General features: G+C 44.7%; 48 non-coding genes across 48 annotated transcripts; 16 read left to right on the top strand and 32 right to left on the bottom strand.

The window, feature by feature from the left end:
- Window positions 1–8: 8 nt before the first annotated feature.
- Window positions 9–80, top strand: Trnaa-cgc (transfer RNA alanine (anticodon CGC)). The gene has a single exon. It is a non-coding gene; the product is annotated as a tRNA-Ala (tRNA).
- A 282-nt stretch (window positions 81–362) lies between these two features.
- On the bottom strand, window positions 363–434 carry Trnac-gca (transfer RNA cysteine (anticodon GCA)). The gene has a single exon. It is a non-coding gene; the product is annotated as a tRNA-Cys (tRNA).
- A 317-nt stretch (window positions 435–751) lies between these two features.
- On the bottom strand, window positions 752–823 carry Trnaw-cca (transfer RNA tryptophan (anticodon CCA)). The gene has a single exon. It is a non-coding gene; the product is annotated as a tRNA-Trp (tRNA).
- Window positions 824–941: 118 nt separating this feature from the next.
- Window positions 942–1,013, top strand: Trnaa-cgc (transfer RNA alanine (anticodon CGC)). The gene has a single exon. It is a non-coding gene; the product is annotated as a tRNA-Ala (tRNA).
- A 282-nt stretch (window positions 1,014–1,295) lies between these two features.
- On the bottom strand, window positions 1,296–1,367 carry Trnac-gca (transfer RNA cysteine (anticodon GCA)). Its single transcript has one exon. It is a non-coding gene; the product is annotated as a tRNA-Cys (tRNA).
- A 317-nt stretch (window positions 1,368–1,684) lies between these two features.
- Trnaw-cca (transfer RNA tryptophan (anticodon CCA)) lies at window positions 1,685–1,756 on the bottom strand. The gene has a single exon. It is a non-coding gene; the product is annotated as a tRNA-Trp (tRNA).
- A 118-nt stretch (window positions 1,757–1,874) lies between these two features.
- Trnaa-cgc (transfer RNA alanine (anticodon CGC)) lies at window positions 1,875–1,946 on the top strand. Its single transcript has one exon. It is a non-coding gene; the product is annotated as a tRNA-Ala (tRNA).
- Window positions 1,947–2,228: 282 nt separating this feature from the next.
- Window positions 2,229–2,300, bottom strand: Trnac-gca (transfer RNA cysteine (anticodon GCA)). Its single transcript has one exon. It is a non-coding gene; the product is annotated as a tRNA-Cys (tRNA).
- Window positions 2,301–2,617: 317 nt separating this feature from the next.
- Trnaw-cca (transfer RNA tryptophan (anticodon CCA)) lies at window positions 2,618–2,689 on the bottom strand. Its single transcript has one exon. It is a non-coding gene; the product is annotated as a tRNA-Trp (tRNA).
- A 118-nt stretch (window positions 2,690–2,807) lies between these two features.
- Trnaa-cgc (transfer RNA alanine (anticodon CGC)) lies at window positions 2,808–2,879 on the top strand. The gene has a single exon. It is a non-coding gene; the product is annotated as a tRNA-Ala (tRNA).
- A 282-nt stretch (window positions 2,880–3,161) lies between these two features.
- Window positions 3,162–3,233, bottom strand: Trnac-gca (transfer RNA cysteine (anticodon GCA)). The gene has a single exon. It is a non-coding gene; the product is annotated as a tRNA-Cys (tRNA).
- Window positions 3,234–3,550: 317 nt separating this feature from the next.
- On the bottom strand, window positions 3,551–3,622 carry Trnaw-cca (transfer RNA tryptophan (anticodon CCA)). Its single transcript has one exon. It is a non-coding gene; the product is annotated as a tRNA-Trp (tRNA).
- Window positions 3,623–3,740: 118 nt separating this feature from the next.
- Window positions 3,741–3,812, top strand: Trnaa-cgc (transfer RNA alanine (anticodon CGC)). Its single transcript has one exon. It is a non-coding gene; the product is annotated as a tRNA-Ala (tRNA).
- A 282-nt stretch (window positions 3,813–4,094) lies between these two features.
- On the bottom strand, window positions 4,095–4,166 carry Trnac-gca (transfer RNA cysteine (anticodon GCA)). Its single transcript has one exon. It is a non-coding gene; the product is annotated as a tRNA-Cys (tRNA).
- A 317-nt stretch (window positions 4,167–4,483) lies between these two features.
- Trnaw-cca (transfer RNA tryptophan (anticodon CCA)) lies at window positions 4,484–4,555 on the bottom strand. Its single transcript has one exon. It is a non-coding gene; the product is annotated as a tRNA-Trp (tRNA).
- Window positions 4,556–4,673: 118 nt separating this feature from the next.
- Window positions 4,674–4,745, top strand: Trnaa-cgc (transfer RNA alanine (anticodon CGC)). The gene has a single exon. It is a non-coding gene; the product is annotated as a tRNA-Ala (tRNA).
- A 282-nt stretch (window positions 4,746–5,027) lies between these two features.
- Trnac-gca (transfer RNA cysteine (anticodon GCA)) lies at window positions 5,028–5,099 on the bottom strand. Its single transcript has one exon. It is a non-coding gene; the product is annotated as a tRNA-Cys (tRNA).
- A 317-nt stretch (window positions 5,100–5,416) lies between these two features.
- Trnaw-cca (transfer RNA tryptophan (anticodon CCA)) lies at window positions 5,417–5,488 on the bottom strand. Its single transcript has one exon. It is a non-coding gene; the product is annotated as a tRNA-Trp (tRNA).
- A 118-nt stretch (window positions 5,489–5,606) lies between these two features.
- On the top strand, window positions 5,607–5,678 carry Trnaa-cgc (transfer RNA alanine (anticodon CGC)). Its single transcript has one exon. It is a non-coding gene; the product is annotated as a tRNA-Ala (tRNA).
- A 282-nt stretch (window positions 5,679–5,960) lies between these two features.
- Window positions 5,961–6,032, bottom strand: Trnac-gca (transfer RNA cysteine (anticodon GCA)). Its single transcript has one exon. It is a non-coding gene; the product is annotated as a tRNA-Cys (tRNA).
- A 317-nt stretch (window positions 6,033–6,349) lies between these two features.
- Trnaw-cca (transfer RNA tryptophan (anticodon CCA)) lies at window positions 6,350–6,421 on the bottom strand. Its single transcript has one exon. It is a non-coding gene; the product is annotated as a tRNA-Trp (tRNA).
- Window positions 6,422–6,539: 118 nt separating this feature from the next.
- On the top strand, window positions 6,540–6,611 carry Trnaa-cgc (transfer RNA alanine (anticodon CGC)). Its single transcript has one exon. It is a non-coding gene; the product is annotated as a tRNA-Ala (tRNA).
- A 282-nt stretch (window positions 6,612–6,893) lies between these two features.
- Trnac-gca (transfer RNA cysteine (anticodon GCA)) lies at window positions 6,894–6,965 on the bottom strand. Its single transcript has one exon. It is a non-coding gene; the product is annotated as a tRNA-Cys (tRNA).
- Window positions 6,966–7,282: 317 nt separating this feature from the next.
- Window positions 7,283–7,354, bottom strand: Trnaw-cca (transfer RNA tryptophan (anticodon CCA)). The gene has a single exon. It is a non-coding gene; the product is annotated as a tRNA-Trp (tRNA).
- Window positions 7,355–7,472: 118 nt separating this feature from the next.
- Window positions 7,473–7,544, top strand: Trnaa-cgc (transfer RNA alanine (anticodon CGC)). Its single transcript has one exon. It is a non-coding gene; the product is annotated as a tRNA-Ala (tRNA).
- Window positions 7,545–7,826: 282 nt separating this feature from the next.
- Trnac-gca (transfer RNA cysteine (anticodon GCA)) lies at window positions 7,827–7,898 on the bottom strand. The gene has a single exon. It is a non-coding gene; the product is annotated as a tRNA-Cys (tRNA).
- A 317-nt stretch (window positions 7,899–8,215) lies between these two features.
- On the bottom strand, window positions 8,216–8,287 carry Trnaw-cca (transfer RNA tryptophan (anticodon CCA)). The gene has a single exon. It is a non-coding gene; the product is annotated as a tRNA-Trp (tRNA).
- Window positions 8,288–8,405: 118 nt separating this feature from the next.
- Window positions 8,406–8,477, top strand: Trnaa-ugc (transfer RNA alanine (anticodon UGC)). The gene has a single exon. It is a non-coding gene; the product is annotated as a tRNA-Ala (tRNA).
- A 282-nt stretch (window positions 8,478–8,759) lies between these two features.
- Window positions 8,760–8,831, bottom strand: Trnac-gca (transfer RNA cysteine (anticodon GCA)). The gene has a single exon. It is a non-coding gene; the product is annotated as a tRNA-Cys (tRNA).
- A 317-nt stretch (window positions 8,832–9,148) lies between these two features.
- Window positions 9,149–9,220, bottom strand: Trnaw-cca (transfer RNA tryptophan (anticodon CCA)). Its single transcript has one exon. It is a non-coding gene; the product is annotated as a tRNA-Trp (tRNA).
- Window positions 9,221–9,338: 118 nt separating this feature from the next.
- On the top strand, window positions 9,339–9,410 carry Trnaa-cgc (transfer RNA alanine (anticodon CGC)). The gene has a single exon. It is a non-coding gene; the product is annotated as a tRNA-Ala (tRNA).
- Window positions 9,411–9,692: 282 nt separating this feature from the next.
- Trnac-gca (transfer RNA cysteine (anticodon GCA)) lies at window positions 9,693–9,764 on the bottom strand. Its single transcript has one exon. It is a non-coding gene; the product is annotated as a tRNA-Cys (tRNA).
- A 317-nt stretch (window positions 9,765–10,081) lies between these two features.
- Trnaw-cca (transfer RNA tryptophan (anticodon CCA)) lies at window positions 10,082–10,153 on the bottom strand. Its single transcript has one exon. It is a non-coding gene; the product is annotated as a tRNA-Trp (tRNA).
- Window positions 10,154–10,271: 118 nt separating this feature from the next.
- On the top strand, window positions 10,272–10,343 carry Trnaa-cgc (transfer RNA alanine (anticodon CGC)). The gene has a single exon. It is a non-coding gene; the product is annotated as a tRNA-Ala (tRNA).
- A 282-nt stretch (window positions 10,344–10,625) lies between these two features.
- Window positions 10,626–10,697, bottom strand: Trnac-gca (transfer RNA cysteine (anticodon GCA)). Its single transcript has one exon. It is a non-coding gene; the product is annotated as a tRNA-Cys (tRNA).
- A 317-nt stretch (window positions 10,698–11,014) lies between these two features.
- On the bottom strand, window positions 11,015–11,086 carry Trnaw-cca (transfer RNA tryptophan (anticodon CCA)). The gene has a single exon. It is a non-coding gene; the product is annotated as a tRNA-Trp (tRNA).
- Window positions 11,087–11,204: 118 nt separating this feature from the next.
- Window positions 11,205–11,276, top strand: Trnaa-cgc (transfer RNA alanine (anticodon CGC)). The gene has a single exon. It is a non-coding gene; the product is annotated as a tRNA-Ala (tRNA).
- Window positions 11,277–11,558: 282 nt separating this feature from the next.
- On the bottom strand, window positions 11,559–11,630 carry Trnac-gca (transfer RNA cysteine (anticodon GCA)). The gene has a single exon. It is a non-coding gene; the product is annotated as a tRNA-Cys (tRNA).
- Window positions 11,631–11,947: 317 nt separating this feature from the next.
- Trnaw-cca (transfer RNA tryptophan (anticodon CCA)) lies at window positions 11,948–12,019 on the bottom strand. Its single transcript has one exon. It is a non-coding gene; the product is annotated as a tRNA-Trp (tRNA).
- Window positions 12,020–12,137: 118 nt separating this feature from the next.
- On the top strand, window positions 12,138–12,209 carry Trnaa-cgc (transfer RNA alanine (anticodon CGC)). Its single transcript has one exon. It is a non-coding gene; the product is annotated as a tRNA-Ala (tRNA).
- A 282-nt stretch (window positions 12,210–12,491) lies between these two features.
- On the bottom strand, window positions 12,492–12,563 carry Trnac-gca (transfer RNA cysteine (anticodon GCA)). The gene has a single exon. It is a non-coding gene; the product is annotated as a tRNA-Cys (tRNA).
- Window positions 12,564–12,880: 317 nt separating this feature from the next.
- Window positions 12,881–12,952, bottom strand: Trnaw-cca (transfer RNA tryptophan (anticodon CCA)). Its single transcript has one exon. It is a non-coding gene; the product is annotated as a tRNA-Trp (tRNA).
- Window positions 12,953–13,070: 118 nt separating this feature from the next.
- Window positions 13,071–13,142, top strand: Trnaa-ugc (transfer RNA alanine (anticodon UGC)). The gene has a single exon. It is a non-coding gene; the product is annotated as a tRNA-Ala (tRNA).
- Window positions 13,143–13,424: 282 nt separating this feature from the next.
- On the bottom strand, window positions 13,425–13,496 carry Trnac-gca (transfer RNA cysteine (anticodon GCA)). The gene has a single exon. It is a non-coding gene; the product is annotated as a tRNA-Cys (tRNA).
- A 317-nt stretch (window positions 13,497–13,813) lies between these two features.
- Window positions 13,814–13,885, bottom strand: Trnaw-cca (transfer RNA tryptophan (anticodon CCA)). The gene has a single exon. It is a non-coding gene; the product is annotated as a tRNA-Trp (tRNA).
- A 118-nt stretch (window positions 13,886–14,003) lies between these two features.
- Trnaa-cgc (transfer RNA alanine (anticodon CGC)) lies at window positions 14,004–14,075 on the top strand. Its single transcript has one exon. It is a non-coding gene; the product is annotated as a tRNA-Ala (tRNA).
- A 282-nt stretch (window positions 14,076–14,357) lies between these two features.
- Window positions 14,358–14,429, bottom strand: Trnac-gca (transfer RNA cysteine (anticodon GCA)). Its single transcript has one exon. It is a non-coding gene; the product is annotated as a tRNA-Cys (tRNA).
- A 317-nt stretch (window positions 14,430–14,746) lies between these two features.
- On the bottom strand, window positions 14,747–14,818 carry Trnaw-cca (transfer RNA tryptophan (anticodon CCA)). The gene has a single exon. It is a non-coding gene; the product is annotated as a tRNA-Trp (tRNA).
- Window positions 14,819–14,829: the final 11 nt, after the last annotated feature.

Here is a 14,829-nt window from a genome sequence, read left to right as displayed (position 1 = left end):
GCTCTGGCGGGGGTGTAACTCAGTGGTAGAGTGTCTGCTTCGCATGCAGAAAGTCCTGGGTTCAAATCCCAGCTCCTCCAATTTTTGTTTCTCCGTGCAGCAGTATATGAAAACTTTTGCCTAGCACCATATTCTATCAAATTCAGCGTACAAGATTCTTCCCCAAGCAAGTGGATTTCTTACAGTTCGACGCCTTAGCGGGAGGACGATGACCTGCAAGACCCTGGCCTGCGATCCCCCCATTGAAATGTTGCTCCAAAGCCTTCGGTATGGCGTGCGGAGTGCATCTCAATCATTTCAAACATGTATTTGCAACTAAATGCGACAATCGTTATTTGTTTTTTCAAGATACTGAAAAATGAAGGGGGCACCCGGGATTGAACCGGGGACCTCTCGATCTGCAGTCGAATGCTCTACGACTGAGCTATACCCCCTTTCACAAACTTTCTATCCCCATAACTTAAGGAAAATTGTTATACTCTGTCTGGCTAAAGACGTCTAATCGAGCAAAATATTGCGTAATCATTATCTCTCAGTTATATATTAGCGTTAAACGATATAAATAACAAAAATATTAGACACTTCGCGCCTGGAGAAAGTGCGAGTCGGCGCCTTCACCTTAATGTCAGAATGCGAAAATTCACTAGTAGCTTTTTTCAAGCAGGTTCTGTTCGTCCGTTCTCTGTAATCGTTTGGTATCTGATTAAATTGACATACTCGTCCATGGCTTCCGTAAACGAAAATTTCACTGTGACCCCGACGTGATTTGAACACGCAACCTTCTGATCTGGAGTCAGACGCGCTACCGTTGCGCCACGGAGTCGACGCTGCTAAGCTCTTATCATGAATAGGTTCCTCGAACACTTACTGTACCGTTCAAACCTAAGAAATAATGACAGTAGGATCCACGAGAGACTCTTCCCAGATGTACTTGCTCTGGCGGGGGTGTAACTCAGTGGTAGAGTGTCTGCTTCGCATGCAGAAAGTCCTGGGTTCAAATCCCAGCTCCTCCAATTTTTGTTTCTCCGTGCAGCAGTATATGAAAACTTTTGCCTAGCACCATATTCTATCAAATTCAGCGTACAAGATTCTTCCCCAAGCAAGTGGATTTCTTACAGTTCGACGCCTTAGCGGGAGGACGATGACCTGCAAGACCCTGGCCTGCGATCCCCCCATTGAAATGTTGCTCCAAAGCCTTCGGTATGGCGTGCGGAGTGCATCTCAATCATTTCAAACATGTATTTGCAACTAAATGCGACAATCGTTATTTGTTTTTTCAAGATACTGAAAAATGAAGGGGGCACCCGGGATTGAACCGGGGACCTCTCGATCTGCAGTCGAATGCTCTACGACTGAGCTATACCCCCTTTCACAAACTTTCTATCCCCATAACTTAAGGAAAATTGTTATACTCTGTCTGGCTAAAGACGTCTAATCGAGCAAAATATTGCGTAATCATTATCTCTCAGTTATATATTAGCGTTAAACGATATAAATAACAAAAATATTAGACACTTCGCGCCTGGAGAAAGTGCGAGTCGGCGCCTTCACCTTAATGTCAGAATGCGAAAATTCACTAGTAGCTTTTTTCAAGCAGGTTCTGTTCGTCCGTTCTCTGTAATCGTTTGGTATCTGATTAAATTGACATACTCGTCCATGGCTTCCGTAAACGAAAATTTCACTGTGACCCCGACGTGATTTGAACACGCAACCTTCTGATCTGGAGTCAGACGCGCTACCGTTGCGCCACGGAGTCGACGCTGCTAAGCTCTTATCATGAATAGGTTCCTCGAACACTTACTGTACCGTTCAAACCTAAGAAATAATGACAGTAGGATCCACGAGAGACTCTTCCCAGATGTACTTGCTCTGGCGGGGGTGTAACTCAGTGGTAGAGTGTCTGCTTCGCATGCAGAAAGTCCTGGGTTCAAATCCCAGCTCCTCCAATTTTTGTTTCTCCGTGCAGCAGTATATGAAAACTTTTGCCTAGCACCATATTCTATCAAATTCAGCGTACAAGATTCTTCCCCAAGCAAGTGGATTTCTTACAGTTCGACGCCTTAGCGGGAGGACGATGACCTGCAAGACCCTGGCCTGCGATCCCCCCATTGAAATGTTGCTCCAAAGCCTTCGGTATGGCGTGCGGAGTGCATCTCAATCATTTCAAACATGTATTTGCAACTAAATGCGACAATCGTTATTTGTTTTTTCAAGATACTGAAAAATGAAGGGGGCACCCGGGATTGAACCGGGGACCTCTCGATCTGCAGTCGAATGCTCTACGTCTGAGCTATACCCCCTTTCACAAACTTTCTATCCCCATAACTTAAGGAAAATTGTTATACTCTGTCTGGCTAAAGACGTCTAATCGAGCAAAATATTGCGTAATCATTATCTCTCAGTTATATATTAGCGTTAAACGATATAAATAACAAAAATATTAGACACTTCGCGCCTGGAGAAAGTGCGAGTCGGCGCCTTCACCTTAATGTCAGAATGCGAAAATTCACTAGTAGCTTTTTTCAAGCAGGTTCTGTTCGTCCGTTCTCTGTAATCGTTTGGTATCTGATTAAATTGACATACTCGTCCATGGCTTCCGTAAACGAAAATTTCACTGTGACCCCGACGTGATTTGAACACGCAACCTTCTGATCTGGAGTCAGACGCGCTACCGTTGCGCCACGGAGTCGACGCTGCTAAGCTCTTATCATGAATAGGTTCCTCGAACACTTACTGTACCGTTCAAACCTAAGAAATAATGACAGTAGGATCCACGAGAGACTCTTCCCAGATGTACTTGCTCTGGCGGGGGTGTAACTCAGTGGTAGAGTGTCTGCTTCGCATGCAGAAAGTCCTGGGTTCAAATCCCAGCTCCTCCAATTTTTGTTTCTCCGTGCAGCAGTATATGAAAACTTTTGCCTAGCACCATATTCTATCAAATTCAGCGTACAAGATTCTTCCCCAAGCAAGTGGATTTCTTACAGTTCGACGCCTTAGCGGGAGGACGATGACCTGCAAGACCCTGGCCTGCGATCCCCCCATTGAAATGTTGCTCCAAAGCCTTCGGTATGGCGTGCGGAGTGCATCTCAATCATTTCAAACATGTATTTGCAACTAAATGCGACAATCGTTATTTGTTTTTTCAAGATACTGAAAAATGAAGGGGGCACCCGGGATTGAACCGGGGACCTCTCGATCTGCAGTCGAATGCTCTACGACTGAGCTATACCCCCTTTCACAAACTTTCTATCCCCATAACTTAAGGAAAATTGTTATACTCTGTCTGGCTAAAGACGTCTAATCGAGCAAAATATTGCGTAATCATTATCTCTCAGTTATATATTAGCGTTAAACGATATAAATAACAAAAATATTAGACACTTCGCGCCTGGAGAAAGTGCGAGTCGGCGCCTTCACCTTAATGTCAGAATGCGAAAATTCACTAGTAGCTTTTTTCAAGCAGGTTCTGTTCGTCCGTTCTCTGTAATCGTTTGGTATCTGATTAAATTGACATACTCGTCCATGGCTTCCGTAAACGAAAATTTCACTGTGACCCCGACGTGATTTGAACACGCAACCTTCTGATCTGGAGTCAGACGCGCTACCGTTGCGCCACGGAGTCGACGCTGCTAAGCACTTATCATGAATAGGTTCCTCGAACACTTACTGTACCGTTCAAACCTAAGAAATAATGACAGTAGGATCCACGAGAGACTCTTCCCAGATGTACTTGCTCTGGCGGGGGTGTAACTCAGTGGTAGAGTGTCTGCTTCGCATGCAGAAAGTCCTGGGTTCAAATCCCAGCTCCTCCAATTTTTGTTTCTCCGTGCAGCAGTATATGAAAACTTTTGCCTAGCACCATATTCTATCAAATTCAGCGTACAAGATTCTTCCCCAAGCAAGTGGATTTCTTACAGTTCGACGCCTTAGCGGGAGGACGATGACCTGCAAGACCCTGGCCTGCGATCCCCCCATTGAAATGTTGCTCCAAAGCCTTCGGTATGGCGTGCGGAGTGCATCTCAATCATTTCAAACATGTATTTGCAACTAAATGCGACAATCGTTATTTGTTTTTTCAAGATACTGAAAAATGAAGGGGGCACCCGGGATTGAACCGGGGACCTCTCGATCTGCAGTCGAATGCTCTACGACTGAGCTATACCCCCTTTCACAAACTTTCTATCCCCATAACTTAAGGAAAATTGTTATACTCTGTCTGGCTAAAGACGTCTAATCGAGCAAAATATTGCGTAATCATTATCTCTCAGTTATATATTAGCGTTAAACGATATAAATAACAAAAATATTAGACACTTCGCGCCTGGAGAAAGTGCGAGTCGGCGCCTTCACCTTAATGTCAGAATGCGAAAATTCACTAGTAGCTTTTTTCAAGCAGGTTCTGTTCGTCCGTTCTCTGTAATCGTTTGGTATCTGATTAAATTGACATACTCGTCCATGGCTTCCGTAAACGAAAATTTCACTGTGACCCCGACGTGATTTGAACACGCAACCTTCTGATCTGGAGTCAGACGCGCTACCGTTGCGCCACGGAGTCGACGCTGCTAAGCTCTTATCATGAATAGGTTCCTCGAACACTTACTGTACCGTTCAAACCTAAGAAATAATGACAGTAGGATCCACGAGAGACTCTTCCCAGATGTACTTGCTCTGGCGGGGGTGTAACTCAGTGGTAGAGTGTCTGCTTCGCATGCAGAAAGTCCTGGGTTCAAATCCCAGCTCCTCCAATTTTTGTTTCTCCGTGCAGCAGTATATGAAAACTTTTGCCTAGCACCATATTCTATCAAATTCAGCGTACAAGATTCTTCCCCAAGCAAGTGGATTTCTTACAGTTCGACGCCTTAGCGGGAGGACGATGACCTGCAAGACCCTGGCCTGCGATCCCCCCATTGAAATGTTGCTCCAAAGCCTTCGGTATGGCGTGCGGAGTGCATCTCAATCATTTCAAACATGTATTTGCAACTAAATGCGACAATCGTTATTTGTTTTTTCAAGATACTGAAAAATGAAGGGGGCACCCGGGATTGAACCGGGGACCTCTCGATCTGCAGTCGAATGCTCTACGACTGAGCTATACCCCCTTTCACAAACTTTCTATCCCCATAACTTAAGGAAAATTGTTATACTCTGTCTGGCTAAAGACGTCTAATCGAGCAAAATATTGCGTAATCATTATCTCTCAGTTATATATTAGCGTTAAACGATATAAATAACAAAAATATTAGACACTTCGCGCCTGGAGAAAGTGCGAGTCGGCGCCTTCACCTTAATGTCAGAATGCGAAAATTCACTAGTAGCTTTTTTCAAGCAGGTTCTGTTCGTCCGTTCTCTGTAATCGTTTGGTATCTGATTAAATTGACATACTCGTCCATGGCTTCCGTAAACGAAAATTTCACTGAGACCCCGACGTGATTTGAACACGCAACCTTCTGATCTGGAGTCAGACGCGCTACCGTTGCGCCACGGAGTCGACGCTGCTAAGCTCTTATCATGAATAGGTTCCTCGAACACTTACTGTACCGTTCAAACCTAAGAAATAATGACAGTAGGATCCACGAGAGACTCTTCCCAAATGTACTTGCTCTGGCGGGGGTGTAACTCAGTGGTAGAGTGTCTGCTTCGCATGCAGAAAGTCCTGGGTTCAAATCCCAGCTCCTCCAATTTTTGTTTCTCCGTGCAGCAGTATATGAAAACTTTTGCCTAGCACCATATTCTATCAAATTCAGCGTACAAGATTCTTCCCCAAGCAAGTGGATTTCTTACAGTTCGACGCCTTAGCGGGAGGACGATGACCTGCAAGACCCTGGCCTGCGATCCCCCCATTGAAATGTTGCTCCAAAGCCTTCGGTATGGCGTGCGGAGTGCATCTCAATCATTTCAAACATGTATTTGCAACTAAATGCGACAATCGTTATTTGTTTTTTCAAGATACTGAAAAATGAAGGGGGCACCCGGGATTGAACCGGGGACCTCTCGATCTGCAGTCGAATGCTCTACGACTGAGCTATACCCCATTTCACAAACTTTCTATCCCCATAACTTAAGGAAAATTGTTATACTCTGTCTGGCTAAAGACGTCTAATCGAGCAAAATATTGCGTAATCATTATCTCTCAGTTATATATTAGCGTTAAACGATATAAATAACAAAAATGTTAGACACTTCGCGCCTGGAGAAAGTGCGAGTCGGCGCCTTCACCTTAATGTCAGAATGCGAAAATTCACTAGTAGCTTTTTTCAAGCAGGTTCTGTTCGTCCGTTCTCTGTAATCGTTTGGTATCTGATTAAATTGACATACTCGTCCATGGCTTCCGTAAACGAAAATTTCACTGTGACCCCGACGTGATTTGAACACGCAACCTTCTGATCTGGAGTCAGACGCGCTACCGTTGCGCCACGGAGTCGACGCTGCTAAGCTCTTATCATGAATAGGTTCCTCGAACACTTACTGTACCGTTCAAACCTAAGAAATAATGACAGTAGGATCCACGAGAGACTCTTCCCAGATGTACTTGCTCTGGCGGGGGTGTAACTCAGTGGTAGAGTGTCTGCTTCGCATGCAGAAAGTCCTGGGTTCAAATCCCAGCTCCTCCAATTTTTGTTTCTCCGTGCAGCAGTATATGAAAACTTTTGCCTAGCACCATATTCTATCAAATTCAGCGTACAAGATTCTTCCCCAAGCAAGTGGATTTCTTACAGTTCGACGCCTTAGCGGGAGGACGATGACCTGCAAGACCCTGGCCTGCGATCCCCCCATTGAAATGTTGCTCCAAAGCCTTCGGTATGGCGTGCGGAGTGCATCTCAATCATTTCAAACATGTATTTGCAACTAAATGCGACAATCGTTATTTGTTTTTTCAAGATACTGAAAAATGAAGGGGGCACCCGGGATTGAACCGGGGACCTCTCGATCTGCAGTCGAATGCTCTACGACTGAGCTATACCCCCTTTCACAAACTTTCTATCCCCATAACTTAAGGAAAATTGTTATACTCTGTCTGGCTAAAGACGTCTAATCGAGCAAAATATTGCGTAATCATTATCTCTCAGTTATATATTAGCGTTAAACGATATAAATAACAAAAATATTAGACACTTCGCGCCTGGAGAAAGTGCGAGTCGGCGCCTTCACCTTAATGTCAGAATGCGAAAATTCACTAGTAGCTTTTTTCAAGCAGGTTCTGTTCGTCCGTTCTCTGTAATCGTTTGGTATCTGATTAAATTGACATACTCGTCCATGGCTTCCGTAAACGAAAATTTCACTGTGACCCCGACGTGATTTGAACACGCAACCTTCTGATCTGGAGTCAGACGCGCTACCGTTGCGCCACGGAGTCGACGCTGCTAAGCTCTTATCATGAATAGGTTCCTCGAACACTTACTGTACCGTTCAAACCTAAGAAATAATGACAGTAGGATCCACGAGAGACTCTTCCCAGATGTACTTGCTCTGGCGGGGGTGTAACTCAGTGGTAGAGTGTCTGCTTCGCATGCAGAAAGTCCTGGGTTCAAATCCCAGCTCCTCCAATTTTTGTTTCTCCGTGCAGCAGTATATGAAAACTTTTGCCTAGCACCATATTCTATCAAATTCAGCGTACAAGATTCTTCCCCAAGCAAGTGGATTTCTTACAGTTCGACGCCTTAGCGGGAGGACGATGACCTGCAAGACCCTGGCCTGCGATCCCCCCATTGAAATGTTGCTCCAAAGCCTTCGGTATGGCGTGCGGAGTGCATCTCAATCATTTCAAACATGTATTTGCAACTAAATGCGACAATCGTTATTTGTTTTTTCAAGATACTGAAAAATGAAGGGGGCACCCGGGATTGAACCGGGGACCTCTCGATCTGCAGTCGAATGCTCTACGACTGAGCTATACCCCCTTTCACAAACTTTCTATCCCCATAACTTAAGGAAAATTGTTATACTCTGTCTGGCTAAAGACGTCTAATCGAGCAAAATATTGCGTAATCATTATCTCTCAGTTATATATTAGCGTTAAACGATATAAATAACAAAAATATTAGACACTTCGCGCCTGGAGAAAGTGCGAGTCGGCGCCTTCACCTTAATGTCAGAATGCGAAAATTCACTAGTAGCTTTTTTCAAGCAGGTTCTGTTCGTCCGTTCTCTGTAATCGTTTGGTATCTGATTAAATTGACATACTCGTCCATGGCTTCCGTAAACGAAAATTTCACTGTGACCCCGACGTGATTTGAACACGCAACCTTCTGATCTGGAGTCAGACGCGCTACCGTTGCGCCACGGAGTCGACGCTGCTAAGCTCTTATCATGAATAGGTTCCTCGAACACTTACTGTACCGTTCAAACCTAAGAAATAATGACAGTAGGATCCACGAGAGACTCTTCCCAGATGTACTTGCTCTGGCGGGGGTGTAACTCAGTGGTAGAGTGTCTGCTTTGCATGCAGAAAGTCCTGGGTTCAAATCCCAGCTCCTCCAATTTTTGTTTCTCCGTGCAGCAGTATATGAAAACTTTTGCCTAGCACCATATTCTATCAAATTCAGCGTACAAGATTCTTCCCCAAGCAAGTGGATTTCTTACAGTTCGACGCCTTAGCGGGAGGACGATGACCTGCAAGACCCTGGCCTGCGATCCCCCCATTGAAATGTTGCTCCAAAGCCTTCGGTATGGCGTGCGGAGTGCATCTCAATCATTTCAAACATGTATTTGCAACTAAATGCGACAATCGTTATTTGTTTTTTCAAGATACTGAAAAATGAAGGGGGCACCCGGGATTGAACCGGGGACCTCTCGATCTGCAGTCGAATGCTCTACGACTGAGCTATACCCCCTTTCACAAACTTTCTATCCCCATAACTTAAGGAAAATTGTTATACTCTGTCTGGCTAAAGACGTCTAATCGAGCAAAATATTGCGTAATCATTATCTCTCAGTTATATATTAGCGTTAAACGATATAAATAACAAAAATATTAGACACTTCGCGCCTGGAGAAAGTGCGAGTCGGCGCCTTCACCTTAATGTCAGAATGCGAAAATTCACTAGTAGCTTTTTTCAAGCAGGTTCTGTTCGTCCGTTCTCTGTAATCGTTTGGTATCTGATTAAATTGACATACTCGTCCATGGCTTCCGTAAACGAAAATTTCACTGTGACCCCGACGTGATTTGAACACGCAACCTTCTGATCTGGAGTCAGACGCGCTACCGTTGCGCCACGGAGTCGACGCTGCTAAGCTCTTATCATGAATAGGTTCCTCGAACACTTACTGTACCGTTCAAACCTAAGAAATAATGACAGTAGGATCCACGAGAGACTCTTCCCAGATGTACTTGCTCTGGCGGGGGTGTAACTCAGTGGTAGAGTGTCTGCTTCGCATGCAGAAAGTCCTGGGTTCAAATCCCAGCTCCTCCAATTTTTGTTTCTCCGTGCAGCAGTATATGAAAACTTTTGCCTAGCACCATATTCTATCAAATTCAGCGTACAAGATTCTTCCCCAAGCAAGTGGATTTCTTACAGTTCGACGCCTTAGCGGGAGGACGATGACCTGCAAGACCCTGGCCTGCGATCCCCCCATTGAAATGTTGCTCCAAAGCCTTCGGTATGGCGTGCGGAGTGCATCTCAATCATTTCAAACATGTATTTGCAACTAAATGCGACAATCGTTATTTGTTTTTTCAAGATACTGAAAAATGAAGGGGGCACCCGGGATTGAACCGGGGACCTCTCGATCTGCAGTCGAATGCTCTACGACTGAGCTATACCCCATTTCACAAACTTTCTATCCCCATAACTTAAGGAAAATTGTTATACTCTGTCTGGCTAAAGACGTCTAATCGAGCAAAATATTGCGTAATCATTATCTCTCAGTTATATATTAGCGTTAAACGATATAAATAACAAAAATATTAGACACTTCGCGCCTGGAGAAAGTGCGAGTCGGCGCCTTCACCTTAATGTCAGAATGCGAAAATTCACTAGTAGCTTTTTTCAAGCAGGTTCTGTTCGTCCGTTCTCTGTAATCGTTTGGTATCTGATTAAATTGACATACTCGTCCATGGCTTCCGTAAACGAAAATTTCACTGTGACCCCGACGTGATTTGAACACGCAACCTTCTGATCTGGAGTCAGACGCGCTACCGTTGCGCCACGGAGTCGACGCTGCTAAGCTCTTATCATGAATAGGTTCCTCGAACACTTACTGTACCGTTCAAACCTAAGAAATAATGACAGTAGGATCCACGAGAGACTCTTCCCAGATGTACTTGCTCTGGCGGGGGTGTAACTCAGTGGTAGAGTGTCTGCTTCGCATGCAGAAAGTCCTGGGTTCAAATCCCAGCTCCTCCAATTTTTGTTTCTCCGTGCAGCAGTATATGAAAACTTTTGCCTAGCACCATATTCTATCAAATTCAGCGTACAAGATTCTTCCCCAAGCAAGTGGATTTCTTACAGTTCGACGCCTTAGCGGGAGGACGATGACCTGCAAGACCCTGGCCTGCGATCCCCCCATTGAAATGTTGCTCCAAAGCCTTCGGTATGGCGTGCGGAGTGCATCTCAATCATTTCAAACATGTATTTGCAACTAAATGCGACAATCGTTATTTGTTTTTTCAAGATACTGAAAAATGAAGGGGGCACCCGGGATTGAACCGGGGACCTCTCGATCTGCAGTCGAATGCTCTACGACTGAGCTATACCCCCTTTCACAAACTTTCTATCCCCATAACTTAAGGAAAATTGTTATACTCTGTCTGGCTAAAGACGTCTAATCGAGCAAAATATTGCGTAATCATTATCTCTCAGTTATATATTAGCGTTAAACGATATAAATAACAAAAATATTAGACACTTCGCGCCTGGAGAAAGTGCGAGTCGGCGCCTTCACCTTAATGTCAGAATGCGAAAATTCACTAGTAGCTTTTTTCAAGCAGGTTCTGTTCGTCCGTTCTCTGTAATCGTTTGGTATCTGATTAAATTGACATACTCGTCCATGGCTTCCGTAAACGAAAATTTCACTGTGACCCCGACGTGATTTGAACACGCAACCTTCTGATCTGGAGTCAGACGCGCTACCGTTGCGCCACGGAGTCGACGCTGCTAAGCTCTTATCATGAATAGGTTCCTCGAACACTTACTGTACCGTTCAAACCTAAGAAATAATGACAGTAGGATCCACGAGAGACTCTTCCCAGATGTACTTGCTCTGGCGGGGGTGTAACTCAGTGGTAGAGTGTCTGCTTCGCATGCAGAAAGTCCTGGGTTCAAATCCCAGCTCCTCCAATTTTTGTTTCTCCGTGCAGCAGTATATGAAAACTTTTGCCTAGCACCATATTCTATCAAATTCAGCGTACAAGATTCTTCCCCAAGCAAGTGGATTTCTTACAGTTCGACGCCTTAGCGGGAGGACGATGACCTGCAAGACCCTGGCCTGCGATCCCCCCATTGAAATGTTGCTCCAAAGCCTTCGGTATGGCGTGCGGAGTGCATCTCAATCATTTCAAACATGTATTTGCAACTAAATGCGACAATCGTTATTTGTTTTTTCAAGATACTGAAAAATGAAGGGGGCACCCGGGATTGAACCGGGGACCTCTCGATCTGCAGTCGAATGCTCTACGACTGAGCTATACCCCCTTTCACAAACTTTCTATCCCCATAACTTAAGGAAAATTGTTATACTCTGTCTGGCTAAAGACGTCTAATCGAGCAAAATATTGCGTAATCATTATCTCTCAGTTATATATTAGCGTTAAACGATATAAATAACAAAAATATTAGACACTTCGCGCCTGGAGAAAGTGCGAGTCGGCGCCTTCACCTTAATGTCAGAATGCGAAAATTCACTAGTAGCTTTTTTCAAGCAGGTTCTGTTCGTCCGTTCTCTGTAATCGTTTGGTATCTGATTAAATTGACATACTCGTCCATGGCTTCCGTAAACGAAAATTTCACTGTGACCCCGACGTGATTTGAACACGCAACCTTCTGATCTGGAGTCAGACGCGCTACCGTTGCGCCACGGAGTCGACGCTGCTAAGCTCTTATCATGAATAGGTTCCTCGAACACTTACTGTACCGTTCAAACCTAAGAAATAATGACAGTAGGATCCACGAGAGACTCTTCCCAGATGTACTTGCTCTGGCGGGGGTGTAACTCAGTGGTAGAGTGTCTGCTTCGCATGCAGAAAGTCCTGGGTTCAAATCCCAGCTCCTCCAATTTTTGTTTCTCCGTGCAGCAGTATATGAAAACTTTTGCCTAGCACCATATTCTATCAAATTCAGCGTACAAGATTCTTCCCCAAGCAAGTGGATTTCTTACAGTTCGACGCCTTAGCGGGAGGACGATGACCTGCAAGACCCTGGCCTGCGATCCCCCCATTGAAATGTTGCTCCAAAGCCTTCGGTATGGCGTGCGGAGTGCATCTCAATCATTTCAAACATGTATTTGCAACTAAATGCGACAATCGTTATTTGTTTTTTCAAGATACTGAAAAATGAAGGGGGCACCCGGGATTGAACCGGGGACCTCTCGATCTGCAGTCGAATGCTCTACGACTGAGCTATACCCCCTTTCACAAACTTTCTATCCCCATAACTTAAGGAAAATTGTTATACTCTGTCTGGCTAAAGACGTCTAATCGAGCAAAATATTGCGTAATCATTATCTCTCAGTTATATATTAGCGTTAAACGATATAAATAACAAAAATATTAGACACTTCGCGCCTGGAGAAAGTGCGAGTCGGCGCCTTCACCTTAATGTCAGAATGCGAAAATTCACTAGTAGCTTTTTTCAAGCAGGTTCTGTTCGTCCGTTCTCTGTAATCGTTTGGTATCTGATTAAATTGACATACTCGTCCATGGCTTCCGTAAACGAAAATTTCACTGTGACCCCGACGTGATTTGAACACGCAACCTTCTGATCTGGAGTCAGACGCGCTACCGTTACGCCACGGAGTCGACGCTGCTAAGCTCTTATCATGAATAGGTTCCTCGAACACTTACTGTACCGTTCAAACCTAAGAAATAATGACAGTAGGATCCACGAGAGACTCTTCCCAGATGTACTTGCTCTGGCGGGGGTGTAACTCAGTGGTAGAGTGTCTGCTTTGCATGCAGAAAGTCCTGGGTTCAAATCCCAGCTCCTCCAATTTTTGTTTCTCCGTGCAGCAGTATATGAAAACTTTTGCCTAGCACCATATTCTATCAAATTCAGCGTACAAGATTCTTCCCCAAGCAAGTGGATTTCTTACAGTTCGACGCCTTAGCGGGAGGACGATGACCTGCAAGACCCTGGCCTGCGATCCCCCCATTGAAATGTTGCTCCAAAGCCTTCGGTATGGCGTGCGGAGTGCATCTCAATCATTTCAAACATGTATTTGCAACTAAATGCGACAATCGTTATTTGTTTTTTCAAGATACTGAAAAATGAAGGGGGCACCCGGGATTGAACCGGGGACCTCTCGATCTGCAGTCGAATGCTCTACGACTGAGCTATACCCCCTTTCACAAACTTTCTATCCCCATAACTTAAGGAAAATTGTTATACTCTGTCTGGCTAAAGACGTCTAATCGAGCAAAATATTGCGTAATCATTATCTCTCAGTTATATATTAGCGTTAAACGATATAAATAACAAAAATATTAGACACTTCGCGCCTGGAGAAAGTGCGAGTCGGCGCCTTCACCTTAATGTCAGAATGCGAAAATTCACTAGTAGCTTTTTTCAAGCAGGTTCTGTTCGTCCGTTCTCTGTAATCGTTTGGTATCTGATTAAATTGACATACTCGTCCATGGCTTCCGTAAACGAAAATTTCACTGTGACCCCGACGTGATTTGAACACGCAACCTTCTGATCTGGAGTCAGACGCGCTACCGTTGCGCCACGGAGTCGACGCTGCTAAGCTCTTATCATGAATAGGTTCCTCGAACACTTACTGTACCGTTCAAACCTAAGAAATAATGACAGTAGGATCCACGAGAGACTCTTCCCAGATGTACTTGCTCTGGCGGGGGTGTAACTCAGTGGTAGAGTGTCTGCTTCGCATGCAGAAAGTCCTGGGTTCAAATCCCAGCTCCTCCAATTTTTGTTTCTCCGTGCAGCAGTATATGAAAACTTTTGCCTAGCACCATATTCTATCAAATTCAGCGTACAAGATTCTTCCCCAAGCAAGTGGATTTCTTACAGTTCGACGCCTTAGCGGGAGGACGATGACCTGCAAGACCCTGGCCTGCGATCCCCCCATTGAAATGTTGCTCCAAAGCCTTCGGTATGGCGTGCGGAGTGCATCTCAATCATTTCAAACATGTATTTGCAACTAAATGCGACAATCGTTATTTGTTTTTTCAAGATACTGAAAAATGAAGGGGGCACCCGGGATTGAACCGGGGACCTCTCGATCTGCAGTCGAATGCTCTACGACTGAGCTATACCCCCTTTCACAAACTTTCTATCCCCATAACTTAAGGAAAATTGTTATACTCTGTCTGGCTAAAGACGTCTAATCGAGCAAAATATTGCGTAATCATTATCTCTCAGTTATATATTAGCGTTAAACGATATAAATAACAAAAATATTAGACACTTCGCGCCTGGAGAAAGTGCGAGTCGGCGCCTTCACCTTAATGTCAGAATGCGAAAATTCACTAGTAGCTTTTTTCAAGCAGGTTCTGTTCGTCCGTTCTCTGTAATCGTTTGGTATCTGATTAAATTGACATACTCGTCCATGGCTTCCGTAAACGAAAATTTCACTGTGACCCCGACGTGATTTGAACACGCAACCTTCTGATCTGGAGTCAGACGCGCTACCGTTACGCCACGGAGTCGACGCTGCTAA

This window comes from Schistocerca gregaria, chromosome 3, assembly GCF_023897955.1.
Source record: "Schistocerca gregaria isolate iqSchGreg1 chromosome 3, iqSchGreg1.2, whole genome shotgun sequence".
Classification (NCBI taxonomy): domain Eukaryota; kingdom Metazoa; phylum Arthropoda; class Insecta; order Orthoptera; family Acrididae; genus Schistocerca; species Schistocerca gregaria.
This window is presented reverse-complemented; position numbering and strand designations above follow the sequence as displayed.